Below are 14,011 nucleotides of genomic sequence, written 5' to 3'. Positions count from 1 at the left end.
TTTTATTACCTTGAAAAAATGAAAATGGGGAGACACTGGAAAACGAACAGGAATCTCGGGAGGATCGTCATTTTAACCATCTGCACTCTTCTCGCTAGTGTCAGTGGGAGCGCATCCCACCTCCGGAACTCGACCCTCATTTGCTCCACCAACCGAGACAAGTTCAACTTGTGCAGACGGCTCCAATCCCGCGCCACCTGTATCCCTAAGTATCTAAAACTGTCCCCCACTAACCTGAATGGCAGCCCCCTCAACCCACCCTCCTGGCCCCTCGCCTGGACGACAAACAATTCACTCTTTGCCATGTTCAGTTTGTATCCCGAGAACTGGCCGAGTTCCTTCATGATTCCCATGATTTCATCCATCCCAGCCACTGGATCCGTGATGTATAAGAACAGGTCGTCGGTGTACAATGAAACTCTGTGTTCCATGCGCACCCCCCCCCCCCCCCCCCCCCCCCCCCCTCCTTCCAGCCCCTAGAAGCTCTTAGGGCAATCACCAGTGGCTCTATTGCTAACACAAACAGCAGTGGGGAGAGGGGACACCCCTGCCTCGTCCCACGGTACAGTCTGAAATAGTCAGATGTCGTCCTGTTCGTCCTCACACTCGCCTCCGGAGCCTGGTACAACAGTCTGACCCAGTCGATAAAGCCCTCTGTAGCCATGTAAAATGGCTGCGTTCCGTTTAAAATGGCTAACCCGAAAGACTGCTGGGAAAAGCAGCCATGAAGACACAAGCAGGCAGCTGCAGACAGGTTTGCATATTTCAGCTCTGGGAACGTAGCCCAGACCGATACTCAGGACTGTTTACACCTAATCAACTCAGACATCCACAGCTAAATCGGCTATCCCCGGGAATAATTGCAACATATTAGCAATTGAATACCGGGCCAGACCTGTCGGCGCCTGCAGTGGCCGAAACAAAAGCAGGTGAACGACCACCCCCCGATCGAGGAATCGCCTCACCATTGGACAGATCGACCCCAGAGACTGGGGACAGAATCCAATCATTTGGGACTCAGGGTCAAGGGCCGCCCCGGGAGGCGGGAAGCCCCTGGGCCCTATAAAAGTAAAGGTCCAAGTTCAGATCTCTCTCTCTCTCATCTTCACCTGCTCGAGACCTTCGGAAGACCAGCCACCGGCAGCAGTCAGTTTGAATCCAACGATCGCTATCCGGTAGAGACACCTAGCCACCAACCTGTAGCAGCCTTTTGAATCCCGCGGGCCAGATTTGATTGGACAAGCCATTTGTTTCCCTGACCTGGTGGGCTCTTCCTAAGTTAAGTATTGGCCAGTAGTGATAGGTTTGTTATATAGAAAGTAGTATTAGGGCATTAATATTGCTTGTTGTATATAATAAATGACCGTTTTAATCCTTACTAAGCGGTGTGCTGTGTTATTAATTATAACCTAAACCTGAACCACATGGCGGTATCATAAAGATACCTGGCGACTCATGAGCAAAGGTGACCGAAACAGAGCAAATAGAATAAAGCTAGAAAGAGCAATACCTCCCTGAACCCAAAATGTCCTAGGAGCTCCCATAAATAGTCCCACTCAACCCGGTCGAAAACCTTCTTGGCATCCATTGCCACAACTACCTCTACCTCCTTACTCTCCGGGGGCATCATAATCACATTCAGCAGCCTTCTTAGGTTGGCCACCAGCTGCCTGCCCTTGACGAACCTGGTTTGATCTTCCATAATGACGTCTGGCACACAGTCCTCAATCCTAGCCGCCAAGAGCTTGGCCAGAATTTCAGCATCTACGTTGAGCAGAGAGATCGGCCGATAGGACCCACATGCCTCCGGGTCTTTGTCCCGTTTCAATATCAGGGAGATGGTGGCCTGTGACATCGTCGGGGGTAAAACCCCTCTGTCTCTTGCCTCGTTAAAAACCCTAGCCAGCACCGGCCCCACTATCTCAGAGAACTTTTTGTAAAACTCCACCGGATACCCATCCAGCCCCGGGGCTTTACCCGATTGCATGGCCCTCAAGCCCACCAATATTTCTTCAGTCCTGATCGGGGGCCCCCAACCCGTCTACCAATCTCCTGACCACTTTTGGGAAGGTCAGTTCATCCAGAAAGCGTCTCATCCCCTCCCGCCCCGGGGGGTGGGGGGCGTTCCGAGGTGTAAAGCTTGCTATAGAAGTCCCTGAACACCTTGTTCAGCCCCGCCGGATTCCCGACCAAGTTTCCTCCCCCGTCGACTACCTTCTCTATGTACCTGGCCGCTTCCCTCTTCCTCAGTTGCTGTGCCAGCATTCTACTGGCTTGCTCCCCGTGCTCGTAAATCGCACCCCTCGCCTTCCTAAGCTGCTCCACAGCCTTACCTGTGGACCACACCCCAAACTTAGTCTGTAGCCTTTGTCGTTCCCTTAATAGCTCTGCCCTCGGGGTCTCCGCGTATCCCGTCTGTCTGTAAGATCTCCCTTACCAGTCGGTCCATTTCTGCCCTGTCCCTATGTGCTCTGATCAAAATCAGCTCCCCTCTCACCACCGCCTTCAGCGTTTTCCAGAGCACTGCCGCTGAGACTTCCCCTGTGTCATTGACCTGCAGGTAGTTTTGCATACATTTCCTCACCCTCTTACACACCGCCTCGTCCGCCAACAAACCAACCTCAACCTCCATTGAGGGCGCTGAAAACCTTCCTTGCAGACCTGCAGATCAACCCAGTGCGGGGAATGGTCCGAGATAGCGATCGCCGAATATTCTACATCCGACACCCCCGCTAACAAGTCCGTGCTCATGATGAAAAAATAAATTCGGGAATACACCTTATGGACATGTGAATAGAACGAAAGCTCCCTACCTGTCGGCCGACTAGCCCTCCATGGATCAGCCTCCCCACAATTTGCTCCATGAACCCCCTCAGTTCTTTTGCCATTGCCTGCATCCTACCCGTTCTTGAACATGACCGGTCTAGGCCGGGGTCAAGGACTGTGTTAAAATCCCCTCCCATAATCAGCCTGTGCGAGTCAAGTTCAGGTATCTTTCCCAGCAGTCTCTTGATAAACTCCACATCATTCCAATTTGGGGCATATACATTGACCAAGACTACCCTCATCCCCTCGAGCTTACCACTCACCATGACAAATCTGCCTCCCCCATCCGAGATTGTGCTGCCCGCCTCAAATTGCACCCGTTTGCTGACCAATATCGCAACCCCTCTGGTTTTAGTGTCCAGCCCCGAATGGAAGACACGGCTAATCCAGCCCTTCCTTAATCTGACCTGATCAGCTACCTTCAGATGAGTCTCCTGAAGCATTATCACGTCTGCTTTCAGCGCCCTCAGATGCGCAAACACACGCGCCATCTTTACCGGCCCGTTTAACCCTCTAACATTCCAGGTGATCAGCCTGGTTGAGGGGCACCGTGTCGTCGTCCCCCCCCCCCCCCCCCCCCCCCCAACACCGATCAGCCATCTCCATTCTTGGGGCCGCCCCAGCCCCTATGTTGCGCTTTCCCTGGCCCGTCACCTGGCAGCCCCCACCTCAGACCTCCTCCATGATCCCGCACCTAAGTCCCTCCCTCGTCAGCAGAACAACAACCCCCCCTCTTCTCCCTAGCAACAACACCCTGTAACCTAACCCCTGCCATAAACTAACTAAATATACACCCCCCACCTGGCTTCCGTAGACCAGCTCACCCAGCTAGCTGTCTTCACCTTATTAAAGGTCGCTCGTCACCTTGCCAGCTCAGTGCCAGTGGCCTGGTAAATTCTTACCATGTTAATAATCTTTATTAGTGTCACAAGTTGACTTGCATTAACACTGCAATAAAGTTACTGTGAAAATCCCCTAATCACTACACTGTGGTGCCTGTTCCGGTACACTGAGGGAGAATTCAGAATGTCCAATTCAAATAACATGCACGTCTTTTGGCACATGTGGGTGGAAACTGGAGCACCCGGAGGAAGCACACGCAGATACAGCGGGAGAATGTGCAGACTCCACACAGGCAGTGACCCAAGCCGGGAATTGAACCCTGGCGCTGTGAAGCAACAATGCTAACCACTATGCTACCGGGCCACCCAAACTATCCCAATTAGCTCCAGCATTTCTTGGCCCATTGCAGGACCCGCTCCTTCCCTTGGAAACTGTGGAACCGAATGATCACCACACGCGGTGGCTCATGTGGCCTCGGCTTCTGCCTCAAGGCCTGGTGCACCCTGTCCAGCTCTGCAGCAAACGCCTATTCTCCACTCATCGGCTGAGAAAACTTTGCAGAGAAGTATTCAGTTGGCCATCGACCCGCGACTCCCTCCAGCCGACCCACCAGCCTCAGGTTCATGCCCTGGACCTGTTCTCCATGTCATCTAGTTTTGCCTCGAGGCCCTTATTTCTGTCGCTGACAAGCACCATTTCAGCTTCCAATGACATGAGCCGGTCTCGTGCTGAGACAAGGCCTCCTCAACACCTTTCAATATCTCAGCCTGCTCGCCTACCTTAGCCTTCTTGCCAAGCTGCTCCCTAATCGGGCTCAAAGCCTCCTCCAGCATAGCTTTAAAAGTCACCTTCATTTCCTGGACATGCCTCTTAAGCCACTCGTCCATCTCCCCACCGTACTTCTTCAGTTGTTTCATCATCACCCCAACCATCATATCCAGGGTGATGGGCAAAGCCACTTCCCCCGCCATCTTTGCCGACTCTTTAGTTGGGCTCGGATTTCCTTCCTCAGTCTCTCTTCGACGTCAGCCTCGACATCCCCCGATTAAACCACGCTTGCTCTGCCGAGCCGTCGGGCTGCAGCCCGAAATCCCTTGAGCTAAAAGGACAAAAAAGCCTGAAGTACCAGGGCCTGCGCGGGAGCCACCTAAAGTGCGACTGGCTGGAAGTCACACAACTGTATTTATATGGATGGTTCAGTTGTATTTCTGGCCAAAGGTAACCCTCTGGGATGTTGATAATTGATTTTGGGGGGGGTTCAGTGATGATTCCTGCTGAATGTCAAGGGGAGATGGTTTGATTCTCTTTTGATGGAGATGGTCATTGCCTGGCACTTCTTTGGTTGGAATGCATCTTGCCACTTATCATACCAAGCCTGAATGTTGTTCAGGTCTTGCTGCTTGCGAGCATTGGCTGCTTCAGTATCTGAAGAGTCTAGAATGGAACTGAACTCGATGTAATCATCAGTGATTTTATGATAGAGTAAAGGCTATTGATGAAGCAGCTGAAGATAGTTGGGTTGGGGACACTACCCTGAATAACTCCTGGAGTGATATCCTGAGGCTGAAATAATTTGCCTCCAATAACACAACCATTTTCCTTTGTGCAAGGCATGATACCAACCCATGGAGAGTTTTTCCCCTGATGCCCATTGACTTCAATTTTGCTGGGACTCCTTGCTGCCACATTTGGGCAAATGCTGCCTTGAGGTCAAGAGCTATCACTGTCACCTCACTTCACCTCTGGAATTCAACTCTTTTGTCCTTGTTTGGAACAAGGTTGTCATGAGGTCCAGAGCTGAGTGACCCTGGTGGAATCTGGCAAAACATTAGCATGATCAGCAAAATATTAATAATCACTGAGGGCATGTAATGGGGCTTTCGAATATTCTTCGATAGACTCAATAATTTGAACGGTTTTAAATAGACGCAGTTTTTGAAGAAGATTCGATACTAAAATGTTAACTTCACTGTTCACTCTACAGATCCTGACTAATCTGCTGTTTGTTTGCAGCATTTTCTATTTTTGCTTTTAAATTCGATAGAGTTTGAATTAGATATCAAACTTATTAAAATGTTAAAATATAATTCTTTTGTCTTTGAACAGAATAATATACACTGCCTTTGGATTTCTTATCTTTGTAGATTTGATAATGCATAGCATTCACCTTTCCACCTTCATTCTTTCATGTTGGCCTTATTTTCTGCAGAAATTCCCCATGTCTGTGTGGGTCTCGCTCCCACAACCCAAAGATGTGCAGGCTGGGTGGATTGGCCATGCTAAATTGCCCCTCAATTGGAAAAACAAAATCCACAGAAATCCTTTTAACCTTTAATTTACAGCATCTTCCTCATTGATCCTGACGACCTCTGATCTGATCCGACCACTTGGTAGAACTGAAGTCAGTACAAGTCAAACTGAACATTTATACTTCATTGTTGAACAGCCATGACAGACAGAAAGCTGCACCATACATTTCCCCAGATATTATTAATGCGGATGTTTAGTAATTGTTTATGAAGCATTGACTTTCAGCTTTCTGTGACACCCAATATGAATCCAGCTGGTTTACAATCATGATTGATATTGTGTATAATTTCACTGGTCATTTATTAAGGGACCACTCCAGGCAGAAGTCGCATTAATCATACATTCAGCTATATCAGAATATTTGGCAATGGGTTAGGAAAGAAAATACAATCGTTTTGACATTATATGTGTGTTAGATAATTGAGTCTTGAGTTAGTCATGACAGTGCTGTACGAGGATGATTAAAACTGATCCAGACAAAGCAGGATAGTCTTCAAGGTTAAAATACATCCTTCCGCAGCACTAAATTAGCGAGACAATGCCTGTAGGCCAGGGAGGAAAGAATTCATGTTCATGATCAGGAATCATCACCCATTGTGTGCAGTCTGGCTTTGGGTGAGAACAGAATCAGTTACAACTTTTCCATGTGGTTGACTAGCCTGTTGAACAGTCACTATCATGATTTATACTTGAACAGTAACCACAATACAATGAGACAGAATAATGCAGCTGTACTACTGATTTCAGCACTGTGTAGCGTTCTTACGTTTCCTCTGTGCTTGTCTCCTCCGTTAAAGGTGCTGATTCATGCCAGATATAGTCTGACAGGTGTCAGCAGCTATCTGGTACATCATCCATGTGACCCCCTTCATGCATGAGGCTGGATTACACAAAAGAGTTATTCAACATATTTTATCTCATTCATCGAGAATACAACTGTATTACGACTTTCCCACCCCAACAGTTTATTGTCCACCTGCACTTCCTATTTTAACAAAAGACTACACCTTTGGCAATACGGCATTCTTCACTATTGCAACATGGATACTCTCCAGATACTTTTTCTCATATCCAGTGATTGGCAGGGTAGCCTCCGTCGGCAGGCCCATAGTTCTATTATGAACTGACACTTGATTTTTTTTTTTCCTTACAAATTTAGAGTATCCAATTATTTTATTCCAATTAAGGGGCAATTTAGCATTGATAATTCACCTACCCTGCACATCTTTTTGGGGTGTTGGGGAGGGACCCACTCAGACACGGGAGAATTTGCAAACTCCACATGCACAGTGACCCAGGGCTGGAATTGAATCCGGGTCCTCAGCGCCATGAGGCAGCAGTGCTAACCACTGTTCCACCGTGCCGCCCTAACTGACACTTGATGTAATGCAAAATTAAGGAGAGAGGTGTGAAGAAGCATGCAGTGCAAATTATAGGTTAGCCAGAGGTCTCCTGGCCACGGTGGCGCTCCCATCCCCATCCCCACCCAAAAAACACTCCAGCAGCCCGGTGGTATTAGCCACCCTCCAGTCCTGGAACCAACTACGGCAACAATTTAGCCTGACCAGAATGTCGGGTAAAGCTCCCATCTGCAACAACCGTAGGTTCACGCCAGCACTGACTGACGCCACCTTCAAAAGGTGGGGACAGGACAGAAGGCCACTGACAGTCAGGGACCTATACACGGACGGCAGGATCGCAACACTGGGCGAACTGACAGAGAAATTCCAGCTAGCCAGGGGGAACGAGCTAAGGTGCCTGCAACTAACAAACTTCCTACGAAAGGAAACAGGGACATACTGTTGCTAACTTTGGTTAGCTCTTAATTTGTTGCTCGTTGTGTCTTTGCTTAATTTGCTCTGTTTCTGTAACCTTTGCTCTGGAGTCGCCAGGTATCTTTATGATACCGCCACGAGGTTCAAGTTCAAGTACTGATCAATAACTCGACACACCAATTAGTAAGATTCAAATCAAAACACATTTATTATACACAGTCAATCACTACTCATGCATAAAACTCTACTGACTAGACAATCTCTATCACTAAAAGGCCTATACTTAGCTTTGGGACTGGCCCACCAGGTCAGGGGAACAAATGGCCTTTTGTTCGATTCTGAGTCTGCAGGATTCAAAAGCTGGTCTGGACTGGTAGCTAGGAGCGCCTATCTCGTAGCGTGCATTGACTGGAGACTTACTTGGTTGTTGCGGCAGCTAGGCAGTTCACTGTCAAGGGTTGGTTCGAGCTGCTGAGCGACCCTGCCAAGAAGACCGATTTGAACTTGGGGGCTTTACTTTATAGTCCCCAGGGGCTTCGCGCCGTTTGGGGCGGACCCCGTATCTGGTTCCAAGTGATTGGACTACGTTCCGATCACTTGGATCGATTTCTCCAATACTGGGGTTGTTCCCTGATCGCTGGGCGGTCCATGAGTGTCTGTTTGCCTTCCTTTGTCTTGGCTCCTGCTGGCGCCGAGGAGTCTGGCTTGGCCTTTTTCACCTTACATGTTTCAATTGTTCCCGGGGATCGCTCATTAGTTTGCAGATGGCTGCTTGTTCTAGTGCTTTCTGGGTTTCTGCAAGTTCTAATACACAGGCGACTTTGCAGCTGCTAGTTTTTCTTGGCTCGGCTGAATTTCCCTGCATTCTTTGCGGACCTCCATTTTAAGTCGGGAAGTGGCCAACCCAGGTGGCTACAATACCCACAACCACCACGACAGATATTACTGGAAGAGTTACTGGACGCAAGCATACTAGATCAAGGAAACTGTAGTGACATGTATGACCGACTGGTAGAAGGGGCCGACACCGTACTGGACGCAACAAGAATGAAGTGGGAGGAGGACCTGGGGATCGAAATAGGGTGGGGACTCTGGAGCGAAGCACTGCATAGGGTCAACTCCACCTCCACGTGCGCAAGGCTCAGCCTGACGCAACAAAAGTGGTACATAGAGTCCACTTAACAAGAACCCGTATGAGTAGGTTCTTCCCGGAGGTGGAGGACAGATGTGAGTGGTGCCAAGGAGGCCCAGCCAACCACACCCACATGTTCTGGTCCTGCCCCAGACTTGTGGAGTACTGAACAGCCTTCTTCGAGGCAATGTCCAGGGTGGTGGGGGTGAGGGTGGAGCCATGCCCGAAGTGGCGGTCTTTGGGGTTTCAGACCAGCCAGATCTATTCCTGGGGAGGAGGGCGGACGCCCTTGCCTTTGCCTCCCTGATCGCCCGCTGTAGAATCCTGTTCGGCTGGCGGTCAGCAGCATCACCCAAAGCTGCAGACTGGCTGTCCGACCTCTCGGAATCTCTCCAAATGGAGAAAATCAAATTCGCCCTCCGAGGGTCAGACAACGGCTTTCACAGAACGTGGGAGCCATTCACCCAACTGTTCTAGGACCTGTTTGTGGCCAACGAACAAGCAGAAGAATAGCCAGGTAGCCAAGAAACGGGAGAGCAGCCAAAGCATGAGAGGGAGAGATAGACTGGGAGGGGGGGGATGGGGGACAGCTAAATCTAAGAGGAAGGAAAGGCGAGTCACAAGGGGGTGGGGGGGGAGGAGCGGGGAGAGGGGGTTAGAGGGAAGAGACGTAAAATAGAGGAGAGCCAGGGAGGGGGAGGCAGGGAAACGTTAACAAACTTAACGTCCACAGGAACAGAGAAGACGGGAGGGCCGCAGAAGCGGAAGTGCGCAGAAGCGGAACGAGGCGACAACGGCAGCGAACTCCGTCTGGGAGAAGCAGGGGACGACAACACCACGAACAGATGCCTACTTATGTGTGTAAATAATTTTGCCAAGTGTACAGAGCTGCTGCTGTTGAGCGGGGGCATAATACCGTCCGATGGCTTCTCAGGGAAAATTAAAACGTCAGCAGCAGCAGCGACTCCTAGGAGTGTGGGGGTGAGTGCTCCGTTGGGAGGGTGTGGGAAGACTGAGGCGCGTGGGGTCACGTCTAGTCAATTGCTATTGTATATTCTCTTTTTGCACTATGTTAATGTTCACTCTATTTTGCTGTGTTAGGATTATTACTATTTATTATGAAAAACTTTGCAAAACTTTAATTTAAAAAATAATTTTTTTTTCGGTTAGCCCCATGAACTCTTAATTCTTCCAAATTATGAAAAGTAATATTCAGGCAGGCTGTATATATGAGGCCATGAGCCTCAATTTAGATTTATGAAGAAATAAATTTATTCTGAAGCAAGATCAAAGCACACCATATTTAGTGAGATGATAATGCATAAAACTCAGAACCTTTCAAAGCAATAGAAGTCCAAAATCTTTCACACTGATGAAATGCCTTTACGCAAAAAACGTTTGTCTCCAGCCATGGAAAGTATTGAACTCGTAAAAGGCTCCAATACATATTTCCCTGCCAGGAAAACTCGGGATTGTGGACCAATCAATCAACATTACTGTTAGTGCCAGGTCTGGCTTGGTTGGTCACCCCTGAGTCAGAAAGTTGAGGGTGTAAATCCCCCTCCAGAATTTGAATGTAAAGATCAATGTTGACACTCCAATGCAGCAGTGAAAGAATACACACTGCTGGAAACGTTGGGCATGATTCCACCAAAACGTTTCGAAGTATACACAGAACATAGGACTGTACAGCACGGTACAGGCACTTCGGTCCACGATGTTGTGCCGAACTAGTCTGAAACTAAGATCAAATCAACCTACTCCCAATCATTCTAGTGCACTCCATATGCCTATCCAATAACCGCTTGAAAGTTCCTAAAGTGTCCAACTCCACTACCATAGCTGGGATTGCGTTCCACGCCCCAACCACTCTCTGAGTAAAGAACCTGCCTCTGACATCCCTCCTATATCTTCCACCATGAACCTTATAGTTATGCCCCCTTATAACAGCTACATCCACCCGAGGAAAAAGTTGCTGAACGTCCGCTCTATCTATCCCTCTCATCATCTTATACACCTCAATTAAGTCACCTCTCATCCTCCTTCGCTCCAATGAGAAAAGCCCTAGCTCCCTCAACCTTTACTCATAAGACCTACCCTCCTATCCAGGCAGCATCCTCATAAATCTCCTTTGCACCCTTTCCAATGCTGCCACGTCCTTCCTATAATGGGGTGACCAGAACTGCACACAATACTCCAAATGTGGTCTAACCAAGGTCTTGTACAGTTGCAGCATAACCTCACGGCTCTAAAACTCAATCCCCCTGTTAATACATGCTAACGCACTATCGGCTTTCTTCACAGCTCTATCCACTTGGGTGGCAACTTTCAGTCATCAATGGACATGAACTCCGAGATCTCTCGGCTCCTCCACACTCTTCAGAACCCTGTAATCCGCATTCAAATTTGTCCTACCAAAATGAATCACCTCATACTTATCAGGGTTAAACTCCATCTGCCACTTTTCAGCCTAGCTCTGCATCCTATCAATGTCTCTTTGCAGCCTACAACAGCCCTCCACATTATCCACTACTCCACCAATCTTGGTGTCATCAGCAAATTTACGAACCCAACCTTCAACTCCATCATCCAAGTCATTGATAAAAATCACAAATAGCAGAGGACCCAGCACTGATCCCTGTGGTGCACCGCTGGTGACTGGGCTCCAGGATGAAAATTCACCATCTACCACCACCCTCTGTCTTCTATGTGATAGCCAGTTACTGATCCAATCGGCCAAATTTCTCTCTATGCCATGCCTCCTTACTTTCTGCATGAGCCGACCATTGAGCACCTTATCAAACGCCTTACTAAAATCCATGTATACAATATCAACTGCTCTACCTTCATCGATGTACTTAGTTACCTCCTCAAAGAATACAATCAAACTTGTGAGGCAAGACTTACCGCTCACATATCCGTGCTATCCTGGATTAAGCTGTATCTTTCCAAATGATCATAAATCCTATCCCTCAGGACCCTTTCCAATAATGTACCTATGACCGAAGTGAGACTAACCGGCCTATAATTCCCAGGGTTATACCTATTCCCTTTCTTGAACAAGGGGACAACATTCGCCTCTCTCCAGTCTTCTGGAACTATTCCTGTACAGTACAAAGTCATACAACACCAGGTTAAAGTCCAACAGGTGTACCAACAGGTACACCCCAGTCCAACGCCGGCATCTCCACATCATGACTATTCCTGTAGACAGTGAGGACATAAAGATCAAAGCCAAAGGCTCTGCAATCTCGTCCCTCACCTCCCAAAGAATCCTAGGATATACCCCATCAGGCCCCTGAGGCTTCTCAAAATTTCCAACACATCTTCCTTCCGAATATCTACCTCCTCCAGCCTACCAGCTTGTATCGCACTATCCTCCTCCACAACATGGCCCCTCTCCTTTGTGAACACTGAAGAAAAGTATTCATTTAGGGCCTCTCCTATATCTTCAGACTCCATGCACACTGTCCTTGACCGGCCCTAACTTCACCTTGGTCATTCTTTTATTCCTCACATAAGTGTAAAAAGCCTTGGGGTTTTCCTTGATCCTACCCACCAAGGACTTCTTATGCCCCCTCCTAGCTCTCCTAAGCCCTTTCTTGAGCTCCTTCCTAGCTATCTTGTATCCCTCAAGTGCCCTAACTGAACCTTGTTTTCTTATCCTTACATAAGCCCCCTTCTTCCTCGACAAGACATTCAACCTCTTTTGTAAACCATGGTTCCCTCTCTCGACCATTTCCTCGCTGCCTGACAGGGACATACATATCAAGGACACGCAGTATTTGCTCCTTGAACAAGCTCCACATCTCAATTTTGCCTATCTCTGAGAGTTCCTGTTTCCATCTTATGCTCCCCAATTCTTGCCTAATCGCATCGTAATTACCCTTCCCCCAGTTATAAACCTTGCCCTGCCGTATGTTCCTATCCCTCTCCATTGCTATAGTGAAAGTCACCGAATTGTGGTCACTATCTCCAAAGTGCTCTCCCACAACCAAATCTAACACTTGGCCCGGTTCATTACCCAGTACCAAATCCAATGTGGTGCCGCCTCTTGTCGGTCTATCCACATATTGTGTGAGGAAACCCTCCTGCACACACTGGATAAAAACAACCCCATCCAAACTATTCGAATTATAGTGGTTCCAATCAATATTTGGAAAGTTAAAGTCACCCATGACAACTACCCTGTGACTACCGCACCTATCCAAAATCTGCATTGCAATCTTTTCCTCCACATCTCTGTTACTGTTTGGGGGGCTATAGAAAACATCGAACAAAGTGACCGCTCCTTTCCTATTTCGACCTTCAGCCCACACTCCCTCAGTAGACAGATCCTCCTCAAACTGCCTTTCTGCAGCCATTATACTGTCCTTGATTAACAATGCTACTCCTCCACCTCTTTTACCATCTTCCCTAATCTTACTGAAACATCTAAACCCCGGAACCTCCAACAACCATTCTGCCCCTGTTCTATCCACGTCTCCGTAATGGCCACAACATCATAGTCCCAGGTACCAATCCATGCTTCAAGCTCACCAACCTTATTCCTGATGCTCCTCGCATTGAAGTAGACACACTTCAAACCACCTTCATGCCTGCAGGTCCACTCTTGTGACCTTGGTACCTTCCTCAGTACTGCACTACCCTCAACTTCCTGAACTCCAGCAACGCTATCTCCTGGACTACAAATCAGTTTCCCATGCCCCTGCCAAATTAGTTTAAACCCCCCCCCCCTCCCCCCCCCGAAGAGCTGTAGCAAATTTCCCTCCCAGGATATTGGTGCCCCTCTGGTTCAGTTGTAACCCGTTCTGTTTGTACAGGTCCCACCTTCCCCAGAATGTGCTCCAATTATCCAAGTAACTGAAACCCTCCCTCCTACACCATCCCTGTAGCCACGTGTTTAACTGCACTCTCTCCCTGTTCCTCACCTCGCTAGCACGTGGCACTGGCAGCAAACCAGAGATGACAACACGGTCTGTCCTGGTTCTCAGCTTCCACCCTAGCTCCCTGAATTCCTGTTTTACATCCCCATCCCTTTTCCTACCTATGTCGTTGGTACCGATGTGCACCACGACTTGTGGCTGCTCCCCCTCTCCCTTAAGGATCCTGAAAACACGATCAG

Source organism: Scyliorhinus torazame, chromosome 7, assembly GCF_047496885.1.
Source record: "Scyliorhinus torazame isolate Kashiwa2021f chromosome 7, sScyTor2.1, whole genome shotgun sequence".
NCBI classification, from domain to species: domain Eukaryota; kingdom Metazoa; phylum Chordata; class Chondrichthyes; order Carcharhiniformes; family Scyliorhinidae; genus Scyliorhinus; species Scyliorhinus torazame.
Note: the sequence above shows the minus strand (reverse complement) of the source record.